Source organism: Euphorbia lathyris, chromosome 5, assembly GCF_963576675.1.
Source record: "Euphorbia lathyris chromosome 5, ddEupLath1.1, whole genome shotgun sequence".
Lineage (NCBI taxonomy): Eukaryota > Viridiplantae > Streptophyta > Magnoliopsida > Malpighiales > Euphorbiaceae > Euphorbia > Euphorbia lathyris.
Genome location: NC_088914.1, coordinates 80002128 through 80011734, shown reverse-complemented (window position 1 = coordinate 80011734; position 9607 = coordinate 80002128). Strand labels below are relative to the sequence as shown.

Sequence of the window (9607 nt, the reverse complement as noted above, 5' to 3'; positions counted from 1 at the left end):
AACCACAAGGGTTTTTTTTTTGGAATTTACTCAAAAAAAAAATATTAATTATATGTTAATTGATTAAGTATATAGTGTTTTACAATTAGTGGGCCTAACTAAAACCTAACCTAACAATTATAATATTTTGCAAATTAACCATTCAACTCTCCACATTTTAAAAACTACAATGAATATCTAGATTGATTCTCCTTATTATACAAAGAATTGAAATAACTCAAAATTAATCATTCAACTAGCAATAACATGTCACATATTTATATTTAGGAGGTTAATTGGGGTGGGAGTTAAGGGATGTAATGGAAGAGAAGGAAAAGTGATGGAAATGAAGATTAAAATTTAACCTTGTATAAGAAATGATGGAATGTAACTGAAAGTTAAAATGTTACTTCATTTTGAAGATAAAGATATAAAGTTAATGGGAGTAAACACTACAAGAAAATATCTGTTTACTGACGGAAATATCCGTCAGTAAACTTCAAAATTCCGTCAGTAAAGTGATTTATTGACGGAATGCTAACGGAACAGAAATCGTCAAATATACATGCGTGGGTAAATAATATTGACGGAATACTGACAGAAAATCACCCTGACGGAATACTGACGGAAGATTCCGTCAAAATATCTTAACGTTTTTCTTGACCGATTTTTCCGTCAAAATATTTTGACGTTTTCTTTGACACTAAACCGTCAATATCCTCTGACGGTATATTCCAACGAATTGAGACCGTCAGTAGTTATTTAATTAATATATATTTTTTTATTATGACACTAAAAAATTAAAAATATAATAGATGAATAAATATAATTTGGATTGAAGGGAGCTTAACATATGAAAACTACATTTTAACATAAATCCAAAAAATTATAATGCTTTTCATATAAATCCAAAACATTATAAAACATTATATTATATATATATATATATGATCTTTTGAAGCCAAATTCTGCAAAAGTAAGAACCTTATTGAAGCCAAGTTCTGACTCATGAAGAAGCATGTCCAAGTTCTGACTCATGAAGAAGCATGTCAACAAGGTAGTAGAAAATACTATCAATGAAGGATATCTCAATTTTTCCATTCAATTAATTCAAAAATCTTCATAGTAAGGAGAGAAAAACAAATCATGGTCTCTTTATTAGAAGAGGAATGAATAGCATGCAATAATAATAAGATGACATATACATACTAAAAAGGGCTGTCCGATGCATGCCCGATGCACTACGCATCCCTACTTAAGCGAAATAAAAAGAATATACCCAAAATTGACATGACTAGAACACCATGACTACCTATATGACAACGCATACCTTTAGAGAGAAAAAATGAGATGCAGAGAGTATCAAGCCTTCCCGAGAAAATGAATTCCTTGGCAGCACCTACCATTACACATGGTTGAGTACCAAGTGCTTGCAATTCCATATCAAAGACACCATCTGGTTTGCAGCCAAGTTGATTTGCAACTAAGGTCTGAAATTCAATTAGCAAACTTGACAAATAGAAAATGAAAAAACTATACATTTTATATTGATGGGAAATTGGGAATGAATTCTGAACAAGTTTAGTTTAACAGCTGCCTTGTATCCAATGAATATGCAAGGGATACAACTCAGGAAATTAATAAACAGAACTAGTGGCGAGGTGTTGGGCTTCCTTAGCCAAGTACTCAATAGAACCCTCAGCGGCGAGACGTACGGCTTCCCTTCTCATTCTACAAAGTCCTTCACCAAGTTTCTCTCATGCAAACTGAACCTGGAAAAGTACTCAATAGGATAAGTAGCTGACTTAATCCCATATAAAAATGCAATAGAGTTAAAAGTGTTTAATTAAAAAGAATGTCATTATGGACACCTACGCCCTACATTTAGAAGTGTGCACTAATTCATGCATCCCAATTAAGTATCTGGAATTGAGTTGTTCTCATGCCAAGTACGACACATTAAACTGCAGTTACAAGATTTAGATGCAACCTTCACAAATCATAGGATTATTGACTAGGAACTCTTTTACTTATTTTTAATTGGAGGTCAAGAAATTTACATTGGTTACGATACCGATATTCAATCAGAAACGTTGAAGGACATTTCCTGTAGATTATTATACACTTACCAGCTCCTTTTGCCATTGTATTGTTCAAAAGAGCAAATCCTGCAAAAAGGGCTTCTATTTTACCAATATTAATAATGGTCCAAATCTTAAATCTATCATCATGTACCAAAATAACCAAAATTCTATTCTTTAAATCATCAATTAAAGGCAACCAAAGCTTAAAATTATGAATAATAATTCTCATTAATGTAGAGTTCCAAAGAATAGATTTCTTGTAAAACTTAATTATATCATCCCATGTACCCAATATGCAATCTAAATCCTTAACACATTAATTAAATCAGCAGTAAAGACAATTTTTGGCAAATTAAAATATTAATACTGTATTTCTCAAAAAATAAATAAATATAAATACTGTAAATTTGAAAAGCAAGGAAATCAGCAATCTTTCAAAGTCATCAACAACCATAAAAGGAGACACGATAAGGAAATAAGAAACGACATTTTCAAATCTACATTAGGAGAACCAAGGAATAAAAACCAAACTGAAGAGTGAAAACACCCAGAAACAGAAAACTAAAAATTAGAAACAGGTCAAAGAAATTTCAAAGGAATGAAAACTCTACACAGCTCATAATAAGATCAGACAAACCAATAAGGAGAACAACCTATCCACCGAATCAGAAATCCAACATTAGTCTATTATATCTAATTTGCCAATAATATCTGTTCAGTTCTTCTCGTTCAAAGGAATAATCTGCAAAAATCATCTAGAACTATGCAGTGTTAATTCTCCTAGGCTTATGTAATCAAACAAGACATTGATCAGAAATTTAAAATATGCAATGTTGAGACGAGGCAAAATTTTATTAACTTCATATACAGAGGCTTAAGTGTGTGAAAGTTAAAATTGGAGATTTAATCCTTTATAACTATTAATCCTTAAAACCAAGAAAATTCAAGGGCTCAATTACGGGTTTAGTTAATGGTCAATAAGCACTGCCTCCATTAGGGTCTGTCTTTTAGTAAAAAAAAAAGAACAAAAAGAAACTAAGCAATGTAGAAATCAAAACTGATAAGAGAAAAAAAAAGTCAGATTACCTGAGATCAAGCCCATCAATCTCGGCGTCTAATCGGACTTCAATGAGTCTCTGTCAAGCTGCAAATGATAAGGTTAAGTGAGATTATAATTTATCTGCAACCAAAAGATGAATTACCCAGTTGAGAGTGTAGAAGCTCCTATCGATCTCAAAATCTTAGCTGATGGTTAGAGCTGCTAACCATGAATCCGAGATTGTAGACGGGTGAAACAGATGGCACTGAGAATAAATAGAAGATAAACAAAGAGTATGAGGGTTTACCTGAGTGAAGAACGTACCACAGATAAAATGAGAGCGTCTGAGATAAGAAACACCACTGAAGAAGATATCTGCCGAATCATGCGCTGACCACATCTTGCGGACATGCCAAGAATTATCCTAGAGAGATATGAAGAGCTGACGAGAATTGGCTTTGCATTTTCAGTGACTCAAAAGAAGAAGGGGGAGAGAAATATGGAGGCGGCTAAAATGGGAGGGGCAGTTAAGAGTTTACATTTATATGGGGTTATTAGGGTTATTGAGTGATGGGTTGGGCTTTGAGTGTGTTTTTCCAGCCCATAAATAATATCTAATTATATATGTTATTTATCTTTTTCTTTTCATTTTATTTTAAATAAATATATACTGGATATATAAATAATAATATAAATTTAAATAAAATTTTATTACATGTTGTTTTATATATTTTAATTAAAATTTATCATATAATATGAAATATACAAATTGATAGAAAGTTAGACTGTTAAAATAAATACTTGTAAGAATTTTTGGAAATTGATTGAATTTATATATATATTATACTTAAGGTAATTTTGATAAATAAAAAGTTATTAAATACTTTAAAAGTTATTAATTTAAAGAGTTCGTTCATGAGAGTTGGAGACCTCATTCGTATGTACTGCAAGCTGCTGAAGGGTTCAGGAATAAGGTGCAGGGGTGGAATAGGAATGTGTTTGGGCATATTATCAGAAGGAAGAACAAGTTATTAAAGAGGATGGAGGGCATTCAACGCAGGTTGGAGGGGAGGTTTGATCATAGCCTTGAGGGCCTCCTCAGAACCCTTCAGAAGGAGCTGGAGGCTGTGCTTAGGCAGGAGGAGTTCCTTTGGTTCCAGAAGTCTCGGAAGTCCTGGATTAGAGATGGGGATCGTAATACCAAATACTTCCATCTCTCTACCCTGATCAGAAGGCAGAGAAATAGAATTGAGGCCATTAAGGATTCTAATGGTGATTGGGTTTATGAAGATGAGGTTATTCGGAACTTAGCCCTGGATTTCTACAGAGAGCTGTTCAAAGAGGAACCTGTTCTTTTGGAGAGGGCTCACTCTATTGCTACATTTCCTTTAATCAGTGAGGATTGTAGTCAGGAGGCCTTTCAACCTATTTCCCGAAAAGAGATTGACCAAGCTATCTTCAGCATTGGGGCTTCTAAAGCTCCTGGGATTGATGGTCTTCCGGCGGGCTTTTACCATAAGCATTGGGATGTAGTGAAGGAAGGCATCTATAATTTTGTCTTGGGGGTGTTCAGTGGTTCGAAGGATATTGAGCTGGTTAATAGAACCCTCCTGGTTCTGATTCCTAAGATTGATAAGCCTTCTTCCTTTTTGCATATGAGACCTATCAGTCTTTGTAATGTTCTTTACAAAACTGTTACAAAGATTGTGGCTAATAGAATCCGTGGCATTCTTCCTGCGATCATTTGTCAGAATTAGGGTAGCTTTGTGCCTAGTAGACAAATGATGGATAATGTGGTGATCGCCCAAGAGATGGTCCACACGATGAAGATTAGGAAGGGGAGGAAAGGCATTGTGGCTCTGAAGCTGGATTTAGAGAAGGCCTATGATCGAATTAATTGGGATTTCTTGATGGAGAGCCTTGAGAGAGCTAGAATCCCGGACAGTTGGAGAAGTTTAATTAAGGTATGTATTTCTTCTCCTGTGTTTCAAGTTATGGTCAATGGGGATATGTCGGAGGAATTTTCCCCGGGCAGAGGAATCCGTCAGGGGATCCTATGAGCCCTTTCCTTTTTGTTATTGCTATGGAGAGGCTCTCTCACCTGATTCAGGATGCGATTGATAATGGGAGTTTCCACCCTGTGGCGATCAACAGCTTCTGTCCCCAGGTGACTCACTTATTCTTTGCAGATGATGTCCTTATCTTTCTTGAGGGTAATGAGGAGCAGTTGAGAGTCATTATGGATATTCTGGATTGTTTTTGTTCGACCTCTGGGCAGAAGCTTAATATCCAGAAATCTAGGATGATGTGCTCTAAGAATATGAATCAGAGAGTCTGTAAGAGATTAAGTGATCTCTCAGGTATTCCTCTTACTGATTCTCTTGGGAAGTATCTGGGCGTTCCCCTCCATAGTGAGCGTGTGTCTAAAGGCTCCTTCAAAGAGACTTTGGATAAAGCTAATTCGAAGTGTGCCATTTGGAAAGCCAAGACTCTGTCTCTCGCTGGCCGCCTCACGTTAATTCAATCTGTTAATTGTGCTGCTCCCAATCACATCATGCAGGCTTGTAAGCTTCCGGATCCTGTGCTTAATGATCTTGACAAGATTAACCGTAGGTTCTTGTGGGGGGAAGCTGCGGAGGGCAGGAAGATCCATCTTGTGCCTTGGAGTGAGGTTTGCCAGCCTAAAGATTCTGGGGGTCTGGGTATTAGGAAAGCAAAGGACAATAATAAAGTTTTATTAATGAAACTCCTTTGGCGTATGTGGCAAAACCCTTCCTCTCTTTGGGTTCGCCTCCTTTGTGGTAAGTATCGGAAAGACAAAATCTTCGGGGGCCCGAAAGAGAGAGTTGCTAATTGTTCCTTCCTCTGGAAAGGACTTAGTGCTGTGTTTGATGAGTTCTGCTTGGGAGTTGGCCTGGAGGTGGGGAATGGTAAGTCCATTAGTTTCTGGTTTGATAACTGGATTGGGGATAAACCGTTAATTGAGGTGTGTTCTTCCCCCCCGCCTAGTGATATACGCAACTGGAGGATTGCCGATATGGTTGACTCGGAAGGGGACTGGATCTGGTCAAAGTTTGATACTTTCTTTAGCCTTGAGACTCTCCTTAGAATGCGGGGAGTGAAGGTGAGTAATCAAGAGGAAGACTTGGATAGGCACTGTTGGGCGCTGACTAACAATGGAGTTTATTCTTGCAAATCGGCCTTTGAAGCTTTCTCTCTCTTTAGATCTGATCCTCCCTCGGATGTGTGGAAGTCGATTTGGACCCTTAAAGTTCCTTTCCGTATTAGGAGTTTCCTGTGGCTGGGCGTTAAGGACAGGCTTCTTACTAATTCGGATAGGCACAGAAGGCACTTGGCTGATTCTGGAGCTTGCAGTAGATGCAGAGGCCATGTTGAGACTTTGTGCCATGCTCTTAGAGATTGCTCTAATAGTAAAGAGGTTTGGAGGAAAATTCTCCCACACCATATTTTCTCTTCCTTCATGGCACATTCTGAGGTCGACTGGTTCTCTGATGGTGTTAGAGGAAAGTTGCTTCCATACATGGAGCATGGTGACATTTTCTTTGCTATTATCTGTCACCAAGTTTGGAAATGGAGAAACGAGGAGATTTTTGGAGATAAAACTGTTTTTATGACAAACTTAGCTGATTTCTTCTCGAAAAAACTTTTCTCTATTATCGATAGTTTCAAAGGAGAGTCCCTTGCCAGAGCCTCTCAGTGTTGTGATGTCCATCTCGTGGGATGGAGCAGGCCAAGAGAGGGGGTTGTGAAGCTGAATACTGATGGTTCCTGCCTCAGTAACGGTAAGATTGCGGCTGGAGGTGTGCTTAGAGATGTAGGGGGCGTCTGGCTTTCTGGGTTCTCCCAGAATTTAGGGTTGGGTTCTTCCTTTTCTGCGGAGCTCTGGGCTATTCTTACTGGAATCAATCTTGCTAAAAGGCTGGGTGTTAAGAGGCTCTCTGTGGAGTCTGATAATTTGGAAGCAATCAAAATGATTTTTGAGAATCATTCTATGGGTCTTAACAGTCGCAACCTCATCAAAGCTATTATAAGGCTTTGCTCCTCCTTTGAGTTCGTAGAGTTCAGACACATTTTTAAAGAGCAGAATCGTGTTGCTGATCGCTTGGCGGCGGCGGGCCATGAAGGGACGTTAGGCGTTACTACCCTTCCTGTTTCCCCTAGTTTCATCTCTCATCTTCTCTTAGAAGATAGGATTGGGGTTAGCTTCCCTAGGCTAATTCCTGGGTAGTTTGTTGTTATTCGTTTTTCTTTTCCTTTTCTACAAAAAAAAAAAAAAAAAAAAATACTTTAAAAATAAAATTTAAATTCAAATAGATATTATTTTCAAAAATCTACCTATACTAAAATAAAATTAAACATTTAAGTTAGAATAATATGATTTTTTTTTAAAAAAATGATAAAATATATATAGAAAATACATATTAATAACTTAAATGTATATTGACGGCATTCCGTCAACAATTTTGTCAAGATGCTTGACGGAATATATTTCCGTCAAAATAAAACGTCAGGAAAACTAGCGGGAATGTTCCCGCCATAATATATTGACGGAATACTAGTTCCGTCAGACATTCCGTCAAAAATAATGACGTAATGCATTTTTGACGAAATTCCGTCAAAATTTACTGACGGAATTTATTCCGTCAAAAATTTCCGTCAGAAATCAGACATTTTCTAGTAGTGAAAATATTAGCTCACATTCACCTTTGTTTACTCTCAAAAAAAAAAAAAAAATCTCAAATAATATTGACTTCCTTCTAAATAAAATGCAAGCCATTACATAGCCCTTTATTATTAAAAGAATTTTTCTTTTATAAAGAAAAAAAAATATGAAAACTGAAATTCAAAATAGATTGTTTTGTATGTGTTTTTTCTGTCACACCCGACCCTAAACTGCATCGGGTGATAGGATAACGAACGCCTAATAATCTCAAAGGCGAAATTATTTTCTACGAATAAAAATTTATTTGAACTATCTAAAATTTATTTAATTATTTGGCTTGGACTTGATAATTCTATCAAGCTTCCTACGTATCCCGAACGTCTTTTACTCTTTCAATTGGGAATCAAAGCCACGTAGTTCTACCAATTTTAGGTAGTTCTCTTAATTCATTGATACGTTGATTGACACGCTAATCATTTAATTGTACAATTGACTTTATTACTAGATAATTATATAGATAAATCATTTTATCAAAACGAATCAAATCAAATAACCGTTTTATCAATCCAGTTCATGAACAAATAAACGTTTTATCAAATCAAATCGTAAACAATAAACTTTTTTATCAAAATCCGTAACAGAATAAGCTTGCTATTAAATATATTTTTCAAATCATCACATATGACCAAAAACGAAAAACCAAACTCGTATGTGTGTCCATCCTCGAATTCCACCCGTATAGTTTCTCATAATATCAACAATATCAATAATCGAGATATCTCATTTATATCGCGTTCCCTGCCTAACGTTAGGACTACCAGCCGTGCACTCTGGCCAATACCGCCTTTAGGTAAGGTCTTACAATTTACAACTCCTACCCCAGGCAATCCTAGATGGACAAAACCATTTTATCTATCTTTCAAAATATCGCAACATAAAAATCATATTTGGACTTCAATCCAAGTCACAGAAATAATAACAATAACAACCGCAATAGTTTTCTATCCAAAAACAATTCGTATAAAATAGTCAAATTCACTTCTCAACCCAATTTTCATAATACCACGATAAGAAATAGTTATTCTTCAAATCATTAAAATCAAAAGTATATAAATATTTTAAATAATATATTATAAATAATTTAATTAAACGTATTTAAAGCCACTTAAATCATTTAAAACTGAATTTATTTTTATCTGTTACATACCGGAATAGCTATTTTAGACCGAATATAGCGGTAAACTCGTTATATTATCATAAGTCTATTTTATATTCAAATTCTCGTAGCAATTTCGCATTCTATTTTATACCGTATCTAATTGGAAAATATCGGTATTAGTTCTTTTAATTTGACAAATAACAGTATTAATCCTTCTAATTTGACAGTTTACTTAAATATGATAACTTAAAACTAAATTTTAAACCCAACACTTTTATCGGACTATTCTCGTTTATCACCGAAATTGTAACGTGTAAACTAAACCGGTATCGTTAATTCCGACCGCAGGTTCAATTAGACTCGTGACACTGCTAACAACCTATTAATACTGAATTTCACTTTAATAAATCTAAAGTAAAACCGTCTAACTTTTATATTTTTATTAGTAACCTTTATATTTGATAAATTATTATAAATATCGAATCGGAACCGAACTTACTCATAAAACATTTTAAAAACGATTTGAATCTAAAACATTGTTACCAAAATATTATCGTCAGTCACCGAAAATTCATCGTTGTTCCGTTAACAGCTACCGGTTATGTCACTCCTCCATCAATTCCCCGTATATCTCCATCTATGTCTCTATGTATATTATGCTC

General features: G+C 35.4%; 1 long non-coding RNA gene across 1 annotated transcript; it reads right to left on the bottom strand.

Moving 5' to 3' along the window:
* Positions 1–1504: 1504 nt before the first annotated feature.
* On the bottom strand, positions 1505–3878 carry LOC136228910 (uncharacterized). Its single transcript, XR_010688882.1, has 3 exons — positions 3410–3878; positions 3150–3207; positions 1505–1751 (listed from the first exon to the last, which is right to left on the bottom strand). It is a non-coding gene; the product is annotated as an uncharacterized lncRNA (long non-coding RNA).
* Positions 3879–9607: the final 5729 nt, after the last annotated feature.